The 12,179-nt window shown below is 49.0% G+C and overlaps 1 protein-coding gene across 1 annotated transcript in view; it reads right to left on the bottom strand.

Annotated features, from left to right (window-relative positions):
* Positions 1–11,692, bottom strand: part of SLC25A42 (solute carrier family 25 member 42) — a 34,386-nt gene extending 22,694 nt beyond the window's left edge. The window contains exon 1 of the mRNA XM_081092278.1: positions 11,635–11,692. The gene's annotated coding sequence lies outside the window, so the exon portion shown is untranslated. The remainder of the gene's footprint in view (positions 1–11,634) is intronic.
* Between the last annotated feature and the right edge of the window lie 487 nt (positions 11,693–12,179).

Genomic DNA, 12,179 nt, shown 5'->3' on the forward strand with positions numbered 1-12,179 from the left:
TTATTGGTCTGATTGAGAAGGGAGGATTGATTTTGTGACCTCAACTGAAGATTTTTGATGCAAGGACCAGTTTAAATTTAATTGATATTCTTTAAAATGATTATAAAAGGTATAAACAGCTAATGAGATTTCTGTTTGTCTGCAATACAGCCACCATGTTGAGCTGCATGACTTGGCAACCGCCATATCAGCCACATGGCTTGCCGCTCCCCTGGGGGCCACCATCTTGAAACAGCCTATTTTTTAAATATATATATATATATTTTTATTGATTTCAGAGAGGAAGTGAGAGGGAGAGAGAGATAGAAACATCAATGATGAGAATTGTTGATTGGCTGCCTCCTGCACGCCCCACACTGGGGGGTAATTGAGCCTGCAACCCAGGCATGTGCCCTGACTGGAATTGAACCTAGGACCCTTCAGTCTGCAGGCCAACACTCTATCCTCTGAGCCAAACCAGCTAGAGCCTCTGTCACTTTCTAAGTAAACTTTCTCTTATAGTTTGGGGAAAAAAGAAAAGAAAGTAGAAGGGTGGGTGCCAGAAGCTAGGGGAGGAGGATGGGAGTTAGTATTTAATGGTAACAGTTTCAGTTTTGCAAGATGAAAAGTCATGGAGATGGATGGTGATGATGGTGATGGTTTTATAACACTGTGAATGTACTTAATGCCACTGAACTGTGCACTTTAAAATGGTTAAGATGGTACATTTTATGTTGTATATATTTAATCACAATTTAAAAAATTCATACACAGACAAAACTCATCAGTGACAATAGAGATCAGAATGGGGTTACCTTTGATGGTTATGATAGGGAGGGGAGAGGAGGAGCCAGTTGCAGGCTTGAAACGCTCTGTATCTTGGTCTGGTTACATATGTAAACACGTGTTACAATTCCTTGAGTTGTACACTCAGGAGTTAGATTATTGTATGTAAATTATACTGTAATAAAGAAATTTTAGCCCTGGCCAGTGTGGCTCAGTTGGTTGAGTATTCTCCCTTACACCGAAAGGTTCCATTCTTGGTCAGGGCACATGCCCAAGTTTCTGGTTTGGTCCTGGATAGGTTGTATACAGGAGGCAGCCAATTGATATTTCTCTCTCCCTCTCTCTCTCTTTCTCTCCTTCCTTCCTCTCTCTCTAAAATAAATAAAAACATACATTTTTTAAAAGATAATTTTAAACAGTAAGAAAAAACAACCCACACCTGCCCAACCCCTCCCAGGCCCACTGACCCTGAGCACTGTGTTCCTAACTCCCAAGGGACTCTAATGGTACCAGGGGGAATGTGCCCTAGTCGCTATCACTCACCTTCCTCACCTGTGGAGAACGCCTGCTGATGGTTTTGGCAACGACTAAAAGTTTAGAGGGCTTTTAAGCTGGAAGGTGGGCCACCCTCGTAGAGGATGTCCAGCCCCCTTCCTAGTAACAGCACCCTGGGCAGCCACCCCCTCTACCCTCTGTCACCTTGAAGAAGGGGGCCTTATCCTCCCCTTGACTCCATGGTAACCTGGGGGACCCTGGCCAGATCATGAGCCTCATACTTCCGGGCTCAGGGTGCTGGATCCAAAGAGATTTTTGAGGGGGGGCCTTGGGCCAGGTAAGTCCTCTTTCCCCAGGGAGGCGAAGTAGGTCAGCCTGAGGGCAGTGACACAGAGCCAAGGCCTGGAGTGGGAAGGCAATGTCTGCAGACTGGGGATGTCCAAGGACCAAACATGTGGAAAGAACCTGGACTCTTCCACCCTGGAGCCCATGAAGCCCCTTTCTGATTCAGCCAGTTCAGGATGGGTTTCCATCTCCTGCAGAAGCCTGAGCTGTATATTTCCCGTACCCTCCTCCAGCCCTAGGCAGCATTTCCAACCACACACACAGCATCCTGTGGCCACAGTGGGCTCAGCTTCATCTCACTCTCCAGAAGCACCTTTGACAAGTACCATGAACTAGGATTCCGGTGTGTCTTTCCCAGAAGTGGATAAGAACCAGGGGCCAGCCCAGCTGGCGTGGCTCAGTGGTTCAGCATTGACCCATGAAGCAGGAGGTCATGGTTCAATTCCCAGTCAGGGCACATGCCTAGGTTATGGGCTCGATCCCTAGTGTGGGGCGTGCAGGGGGCAGCCAATCAATGATTCTCTCTTATCATTGATGTTCCTATCTCTCCTTCTCCCTCTCCCTTCATCTCTGAAATCAATAAAAATATATTTGAAATAAAAACGGGCCAGGTGCAATGGGGCCAACCCCCCCCCCCCCCACTTGCCACAGGTGGGTGGCACTTGCAGACCAGCCCCAGTGAACATTTGTATTTTCACATAGTATTTCTGTTCGGGAATCTTTCCATCTTTCAAACAAAAATCCAAAGTGAAGTGGGGTGGAGTAGAGGGCCACTTCAGCGATATAACTGACTCAACAGCACTATCTAGAAACTGTGAACCTGGGGTCACAGGATCTCAGGGAGCCCAGCCTGTGAGCCCCACGCTATAGCTGCTCCTTGGGCATGACTGTCCTAATAGAGTAGAACCTCGTTCCTCAACTTAATTTGTTCCAGAAGGCTGTTTGAGAAGCGATTTGTTCGAAAACCGAATCATTTTTCCCCATTAGAAAGAATGTAAATTAATCTGTTCCAGACCCTCAAATGATTCTGTTTTAACCTTTCTTATATACAGTACATGTCTAATGCATCATTTAATCTATAAATAAACACTTCTTTTCTTAAATCTATCAAACCACCCCTACTAGCCCTAAACAAACTTTCATATACCAAAATTCTATCATGGGCTAACTGCTTTTCCTTTATCCAATAAACAACAGTTTTCTACCTATTCAATTGCCTGTGAGGTTATTTTGTGAGCACTTTCACACCCTTAGCAATATTAGCACTCCATGTTTTAAAATTGTGCTAATCATCAAAAGCATTCTCTCCTTTGTTGCCTGAGAGACACTTTCTGTCCTGCTGAGGTATCAGCATGAAAGGGTTGTCAGGTCGAAAATTGAAGTTTTGGCCAACAACCGAGATATTTTTTTCTGAGAACTGAATTGAGATGGGAGACATTTGAGAAATGAGGTTTGACTGTATGTACACGAAGATGCACACAAGCACACATACATTCATGCCAGACTCCCTTGGAAGTTTCTTGCCCAAGGCCACCGTTCATGCCCAGTGTGTGGCGGGAGCACTGCACAGCACTGTGCTACACCTCTTGGGACATGTTTGCACAAACAGCAATTTCTCGGTTGATGGAGTTTACAAGCAGCTGTGGAACAGATACCCTAATGTCTTGGTAAACAGAAACCAATTAACATCCTATCTGCCTGTTGATAACGGCCTTTCCTTTTTCCAGTTAATGGGCATTAACTTTCACCTAAGAGAGCTGAAGCATCTTACATAACCACTGCTCCTTGTTAACCCCAACCCTGTCAGCTGCTGTGTGTTTCTCCTGGCTGCATACACTTCTTTCACACAAACTCTGGTCACTGCAACCCTGTGCTGAGTCTCTACAGGTCAGACATACAAGCATCCACACACAAAAAGATCCAGAACATTCTAAGATTAATCACTGTCCTTGGTCCTTGCATTCAGTGAGTACTGCCACACTTGTTGCCAACTGGGAGTAACCTAAAACAACTGAGGCACTCAGTGGTACTAAAAGGGTACACTTGTGTAATGGCCAAATCCCAAAAGCCTTTTATTCTTGCCACACAGAGCCTAGCATAGCACTTTCACCTACTTAATTATTTACTGGGTGAATGAATTAATTCCCTGGACATACCAAGTTCTGCTTTGGCTACACTCCCTTTATACCTGAGAAATTCCTCTGCATCCTTCAAAGCCCATCCTAAACATTCTGGCCGCACCTCCCCAAAGTTAGTTGTTCTGTCCTTCACTGAACACTAAAAAGTTCCCTGCCACTTTTCATTTGCTTCCCCTGCCAGGCTGGGGGTCCCAGGAAGGCCGGGGCCTGGGTCATGCTCAGTGTGCATGCCTAGCAAGGAGGCAGAGACACACACCTATAGACATCCTCCTGCCCCAGGAAGGGCACCTCCTCAATCTGCCTCATTCCCCAAGCAGGAGCCCGTCCAGGCTTCTTGCCATGCCATGTTGGTGTTGTGAGACGACAGGTTTCAGTGTGTGGCTTTGGATTAAACGTCTCTGGACCTCAGGTTCCCAATCTGTCACTATCTTCCCAGGCTGGTGCTGCTAGGGTGGGTCACAGGTATTAGTAAGTACTGTTTTGCCTAATAAGGAGTCAGATGGGGCTGGGTGGGAGCCCACATAACATCACCCAATCTCCCAGCTCTTGCCATCCAGCAGAGCACCGACCTCTGGAATCCAGCCCCCTAACTCTCCCTCCTCCAGGTTCATCTCTCCAAACGTTGAACAAACTTGGACAGCAATGCCCCGCTGCCCAGCAAAAGGAAGCGCCTGTTCCCCACCAAGCACTCCACCACTACTCAGCACAACAGTGGTGCCATCTCTGACTGACATTCAGGGCTGGCCATCATTTTCTCTGGCCAATGTACTCCAGAAAAAGGGGTCGTGAGAAGCCCCCAAACCTGCTCATTCTTCAAGGCCTGGCTCTTATGCACCCCCTTGCCAGATCGAGGATAGGCCAGCCACAGGCTAAAGTCTGACCAGCAGTGGGTAGCATCTCCCCATAGTGCTGCAAGCCAGGAGTACCACCCTGTCCCCTCCCCTCTCATGGCCACAGGGATCTGCCAACAACAGGGGAGGGGGAGGGTCTCCCACATTCTCTGAGCACCGAACTATTCCACCAGGTGTTTCCAGGAGTGCCCGTCCCAGAATCTCTCTAGTACAGGCTCCTAGTCCCCATCCCAGACTGAAGTCAGAGCCACCAGAGTGAGGCCCAGGAATCAGCCCTTTAGACAGGATGAGGGGGAGACACATTGGGCTGACAAAACCGAAGACGTAGTAGGTCTTGGGTCAGCGTGGCTGTAATTAACCCGATTCACCCTGTGGCAAAGGCACAGGGCCTGGAGAGGGAGCAATAGCTCTGACATCTGCAGGTCACATTTCATCATGGAAGCCTTGAAACCCTTCTCAAGGAGGGTCTCCAGTCCAGGTACCCAAGTCACAGCTGGGAAGGCACAGGCCATCAGAGGTTCTGAGCCCTAGGTCTGCTGACCACTCCAGTCCACAGTGGCTTCAACCTGAGCATCTCCTCTGCTGGCTTTTCCTGCCTCTCTCATCAGCACCACAGACCAGGTCCCTCTCAGGACCCTCTTGGGCTTCTCAACCCCTTATCTTTCTCCTGGGTGTCCCATGTCCAGGCTTGTTCATTCCCTCTGCTCACAACACCTTGCCATCGAATGAACTCCTTAATGGCTTCAGATACTGGGGAACCTTCCTGGGCCCCTGAATTAGTACCACAGCCTCTGATCAGGATCAATCAATTACAGTGCCCTAACCACTTAGTGAGGGTCTGATCCACATCCACGTACCCTTCCCTTCTGAGCCCAGTGTGTCTGCTTCCTCTGCACCTGTCCCGAGTCCTGGCACACAAATATTTAGGTTGTAGAATGGGGCTTTGAGTTTGTTCCACTCCTGGAGGCCATAGTGATGGCAGCATGTGTTTAACAGCAACTGAAAGCACAGTGCTACAGCTACTTGTTTGGATTCAGACGGACCAGCACCTGTCTGGGCTTCCCCATGTGTGTCTCTGGGCAAAAGCCTCCTCAAGCCTTGGTCTCCTTTCTGTAAAACTGGGAGGACCTAGGACCAAGCTATCAGTCCAGTAAGTACTTGCCAAGGGGTGACAAGAAGCAAAACTGAGATGTATACTTTCACTTCTCCGGGTCCTTATTAGCTCTGGGCAGATGCCCCACCTGAGGGAAGGGAGTTGGGTGATCAAGGGAGCACACAGGGGCTGCCCACAGGGGCCATCTGGAGGGGCTGGGGAATGTACTATGACCCTGCTGGCCTCACCTTGCTGGAAACAGCAGAGGCAGCTGGACAAGCCCTTCCTCAGATAACGCCCTGATGAAAATGCTGGCTTCAACAGCTGCAGGGGTTAAACTGGGACCAACAAAGTTCATATCCACCCAGAATTTCAGAAGGTGACCTTATCTGGAAATAGGGTCTTTGCAGATATAATTAAGAATTTTTAGATGAGAGCATCCTGAACTTAGGGTGGGCCCTAAATCCAATGACTGGTGTCCTTAGTAGAATACACAAACACAAGGAAGAAGGCCTGTGGATATGAAGGCAAGAGATCAAGGTGATAGGGCTGCAAGCTAAAAAACACAAGGGTTGTGAGCAGCAGCCAGAAGCCAGGATGGATTCTCTCTCAGGGCCCTCAGCAGGAACCAGCCCTTCTGTCTTAATCTGTTTGGGCTTATGTAACAGAATAGCACAGACCAGGCGGCTTATAAACAACAGAAATGTATTCTCATAGTCATGGAGGCTAGAAGTCCAAAATCAAGGCTCTGATAGACAGTGGCTGTCTTCTCACTGGGTCCTTCCATAGTATAAGGGTCTAGGGTACTCTCTGGGGTCTCTTTTATAAGGCCACTAATCCTCATTACATAATTACCTCCTGATACCATCATACTGAGATTAGGTTTCAACATATGCATTTTTAAAAAATATATATTTTATTAATTTTTTACAGAGAGGAAGGGAGAGGGATAGAGAGTTAGAAATATCGATGAGAGAGAAACATCGATCAGCTGCCTCCTGCACACCCCCTACTGGGGATGTGCTTGCAACCAAGGTACATGCCCTTGACTGGAATCGAACCTGGGACCTTTCAGTCCGCAGGCCAACGCTCTATCCACTGAGCCAAGCTGGTTAGGGCTCAACATATGAATTTTTTAAAGAATATTTTTACTAGAGGCTCAGTGCACAAATTTGTGCACGGGTGGGGTCCCTCAGCCTGGCCGGTGTTTGGGGCCAATCAAGGCCAGCCAGCCAGCTGGGTGGGGAGAGGGACTGCGGGAGGTTGGCCAGCAGTGGGAGGCTGACTGTGGGAGTGCACTGACCACCAGGGGGCAGCTCCTGCGTTGAGCGTCTGCCCCCTGATGGTCGTTTGGTCACTTAGGCTTTTATATATATATACAGATTGATTTTAGAGAGGAAGGGAGAGGGAGAGGGATATAGGAACATCAATGATGAGAGAGAATCACAGATTGGTCGCCTCCTGCTTGCCCCACACTGGGGATCGAGCCAGCAACCCAGGCATGTTCCCTGACTGGGAATCGAATCATGACCTCCTTGTTCATAGGTCGACGCTCAACCACTGAGCCGTACCAGCCAGGCTCAACATATGAATTTTAAAGGAAGACACAAATTCAGTCTATAGCCCTTGCCAGCACCTTGAGTTTGGCCTTCTGGCCTCTACAACTATGATGGAATAAATTTATGTTGCTCTAAGCTACCTAGTTCGTGGTAATTTGTTACAGTTACCCCAGGAAACTAACATGGCAGAGTCTCTGAGACCAAACCTCCCAATACTGGCTTGTCCCTTGGCTAGTGACCTGTCTCTGGCCCTGGGGTCATTGCTCTCCTCTCTGGACCTCAAGGGCACTCTCCTGGCAGAGCTTCAGCATAAAACTTGGCTTCAGGGGAACTTTGTTGAGACCCTGAAATCCCAGCACTCAGCTGCAGCAAAAGGTACTCAGTGAAGAAAAAAAAAACGTTGACAAGTGTATTTTAAAAATAGCACAGTGACACAGTGACCAGGGAGGGGCTGCGGGACACAGGGAGTCACTCGAATTCTTGAGCTGAGTGTTAGTTTCATTATTCTTTCTACCTTGGTTCTTTCCATGTGTACACTGTATACTTTTTTTTTTAAATACATTTTATTGATTTCTTACAGAGAGGAAGAGAGAGAGATAGAGAGTTAGAAACATCAATGAGAGAGAAACATCGATCAGCTGCCTCCTGCACACCCCCTGGGGATGTGCCCGCAACCCAGGTACATGCCCTTGACCGGAATCGAACCTGGGACCTTTCAGTCTGCAGGCCGACGCTCTATCCACTGAGCCAAACCGGTTTCGGCCACTGTATACTTTTTATTAAGCAATAATAAAACCCAAACAAGTCCAAATAAAACTCAAAGAAGCTAATATCTTTGATCGTCACAGTATTCCTCTAATGTCCAACTGCCAAAATAGAAAAGAAGAAAAAATCAGGTAGCATGTGGGAAAAGGCCTGACCTCAGTCTGATGACACCCTCCACCAGGCGCCAATAATGGGAGATTGCCAACAACTGAATCTTGAGACAGCTTCCCAAATAGATTTAGCATTTGACTTCTCTCAATTTCATCTGATATCTTCTTTCTTTTTTGCTGGATCCAAGTGGAAAAAAAATTTAGCAACAGCTAAACAGTTATTCTAGCTAATTGTTCTTGTCAAGGTACCTCATGCTTGTCAAGGTACTTTGTGTCAACATCTCAGGATGTGCCCTCCTGGGATTCCGTGCGATGCCCCATCAAGCACAAGATTTCCTTCAGAGCTTTGCAGAGTAGGAACTCAAATATGTTTTGGATTGAATTCTACTCTAACTGTGAAAGAGAAACAGAAATCTATAGTTTAATTACCACCACATGGGCCATAATCCCTAAGAGATGTACAGGAAGTAAAGAAGCAACATTCCAAAGGATCTTGGGCTGTTTTTTACCTATCAGATTGGAGACAGAATACTTGATAAAAAAAACAAAACACCCTGGCTACTGGAGGAGAAAACAGGCATTCCAACTTTAGAGCCAAGAGACTGGATATCTCTGGAGGAACATTAACCATTTTAATGGACATGCCCTTTGGCCTGGCCACTCCTAGGAAATGGTTGCATTGAATGTAAGCACCATGAAGTCAGAGGTTTCAAAGTGCCTGCACCACACACGTTCACTACATATTCGCTCACACATGAGTCTATTTGTTCAGTGAAGCTCGGTTTGTAAAAGAAAATATGAGTGACAACTTGGTAAAAAATACTGGATATATAATCAACATACCCATTTGATAAAATATGATGCAAATTTACCAGTGGTTTGAAAGGGGCAAAGGATATACTCTCCCCTCCTTCCCTTGCCCCCGCCCAACACAGACTATCTCTGAAGGAAACAGAAGAAATTAACCATGGTGCCTCTGAAAGGGGATGGGGTCCAGGTATGGGAAGACCTGTCTATTTACTGTATGCCCTTTATAACTGTTTGATGATTTTTTTTACTATGTATATGAATTACCTTGTTAGTTGGCATATATATATATATATAGATAGATAGATAGATAGATAGATATCCTATATAATAAAAGGATAATATGCAAATTGTCCCCTGAGCTTGACCAGGGGGCAGGGCCAGCCCACCAACCATCCGCAGCCCCTCCCCCAGCCGGCCCCTGCCCTACTGGCCCCCCACCCGTGCACGAATTTGTGCACTGGGCCTCTAGAATATACACACACACACACACACACACACATATACATATACATATACATACACACACATATATTTTGTGTGTGTATGTGTGCGTATATACATATATACATATATATATATATATATATAAAATGTGTGTGCAGTATACGTATATATAAATGTGTGTATATGACCCTGGCCAGTGTGGCTCAGTTGGTTGGAGCATTGTCCCGTGCACCAGAAGGTCCGGGTTCAGTTCCTGGTCAGGGCAGGCTTAATCCCAGATTAGGGCATGTTTGGGAGGCAACCAATTGATGTGCCTCTCTCACATTGATCTTTATCTCTTTCTCTATCTCTCCCGCCCTTCCCCTGTCTCTGAAATCAATTAAAAAATTGTAATTAAATGTATATGTACATATATTTATATATGTATATCTGTTTATAACATATACATATACACATACACACAGTTTTAAATGACTCCTTTTGAATTTGAACAGAAAACTCCAATAGCTTCGGTTTCCATAGGAAAAGCTGAAAGTGACATGGCCCTCTGGAACATTCCAGCAACATCTTTGCAGGGAGAGAAAGGGTGGGAGCCAGTCAAAGGGGGGATGGAGTGGTCGTGTAAGAGGTTCTACGCAAGCCTTACAGGAAAGGGCACCTTATTGCTTTTTTAACAACAGGGCCACGGTCTCCTCTGCTGCACACAGGCAAATCATACTCCCAGAATTGAAAAGTTCCAGAAAAATCATGACCCCAGCACTACCCCAGGTTCCAGTTTAGCAGTTTAGCTCTAACTGTAACATTGGCTCTCTCACTCTGAAGAGTGTTTGCTTACTCTGGATGCATCGGCTTTAAGGGTCTAAGGAGCTCCCTTGGGTCAAGGAGGGGCTTCAGTCTGCAAAAGTGGGGGCCAGAGGCCCTGCAACTTCCTTCCAAGTGACCTTGCTAGAGGCAGCATCCCAGGTATTGAAGCCACACTCCCCCAGCACCCCCATCCCCACCCCAGGACTGGCAGGCTCGTTTTTCAGCAGCGACCAGGGGCTACTCTTCCAGCTCAGTCTTTCTGGACCCAGTCAAAGACATGATGCCTGAAGAACAGCTGCAGAGAGGGTGGGGGTCCCCTCCCCTGCCAACCCTTCAGAAATAAACACAACAGATGGGCAAAATGGTGGAAGTCCACAGAGAAGGATCAGCAATGCTCAGGAAGGGGTGGGCTCTGCCTCCCCAATTCAAGTCACTTTAGGTTTGTTCAATTAAATTAAAATGGAAATAATTCTGGGTTTGTCTGGGATGGGATTATTCTAAGTCCATAAGTCACTTTATAGACTACCATAAATGAAAAGACAGTCTGTGGGTGAGCTTTTCTTGGGAGGGGGGTGCAGTGATCCTCAGATTTCAAGGTTTAGAATGTTGGAGCGGGGTGGGGGGGGGGGGCGGGGGGAGTGTTTTGAGGATTACAGGAGGCAAACACAGGGGCATGTAGAAGAAAGTACCCGCAGGTGCACTGACTGGGGGTGTGAAGCGACTGGAGCGTTGCTTAGGGGTACAGGGCAGGTGTGTGTGTGTGGGGGGGGGGGGTTGTGGGGGGAGGGGAGGGAGGGGTGTTGAAGGCCCTGACCCAAGTTGCTGAAGGGAAGGGCAGCGAGAGGGGCACAGACCTGGGTGTCAGCAAAGTCAGTGAAGAGATACCAACGGGCCCAGATGTTAGTGGAGGCCCTGAGTTTGGGGTCACAGGCTCAGGTGTTGGTGTGGGAGTGCAGGCCCGTTGTGGACGCGGGGTAGGGTGGAGGGTAGGAGGAAACAGCTCCAGCATTATCAAAAGATACAGTCTCAGGAGATGTGGGGTGTCCATGAGTGGGGGCGCGGTCAGGTATGTGAGGGGGTCCGTAAGCGGGAGCACAGACTCAGTTGCGTGTAGACCTAACTGTGCTGGGCGCCTGGGGACGCGGCCCCGGAGGATGTCAGCGAGGCGGACAGTCTCAGGTGTATGGGGGATGGGGGGCTCAATGAGACTGGCGCGGTGTCAGGTGTGCGTGGGCTGACGGCGAGGGTCTCAGATCCGGCTATGGGGACCCCCAGAGGACACCAGACGCTGGGTGACGGCGGGAGGGAAGGGGGGGGGGGGGTTGGTCCTCTCCTTGCTCCCGTGACGCGGTCATTCCCCACCTCTTCCACCCCCGCCCCAGGACCCATGACTGGGCCGTGCCTCGCCCTGAACTCCGACGCCTGCGCCGCCGCGCGCCCCCCGCGCCCGCTCACCGGCTGGGACGCGTCCCTGTCACCGCCGCCGCTGCCGCCTCCAGCCACCACAACTCCGCCTCGCGTACCCCTCCGGCGCGCGCCGCGGGAGGGGTCCATGACGCGCCCAGATTGGTTGTACGATAACCAATCAGAGCTGGAGATGGTAATGATTGGTGGGCATAAAGCAGACGGGCAACCCCTAAAGCCAATCGCTGCTGGGGTGGAGGCGGGACTGTTGTGAGAGACTCGGAGTGTCAAGGGTGGTCCCGCCCAGCGGAGGTGCTGGGAGGTGAGGGCCTGGAGGCTGGCGAGAATTGGAGCACTGGCAGAAGACAAGCAGCCCTGTCGACCAATCGCTGGGGAACAAGAGCGGGACTCCGAGGTGGCTGGAGCAACTGGCTCCAGTGAAACAGAGGGAGTAGCCTGGAGGGCGACGAGGATTGGCTGCGAAGCCGAAGGGGGGTGGCCAGCCGCAGGGGCCGTGGGCGGTGTGCCACGGGCGGAGCTCCAGTGTGCAAGGTGCGGTCAGGCCCGGAGCATGGCGGCTAGAGGTGCCCTCCTAC

Source organism: Myotis nattereri, assembly GCF_964212035.1.
Source record: "Myotis nattereri genome assembly, chromosome: 5".
Lineage (NCBI taxonomy): Eukaryota > Metazoa > Chordata > Mammalia > Chiroptera > Vespertilionidae > Myotis > Myotis nattereri.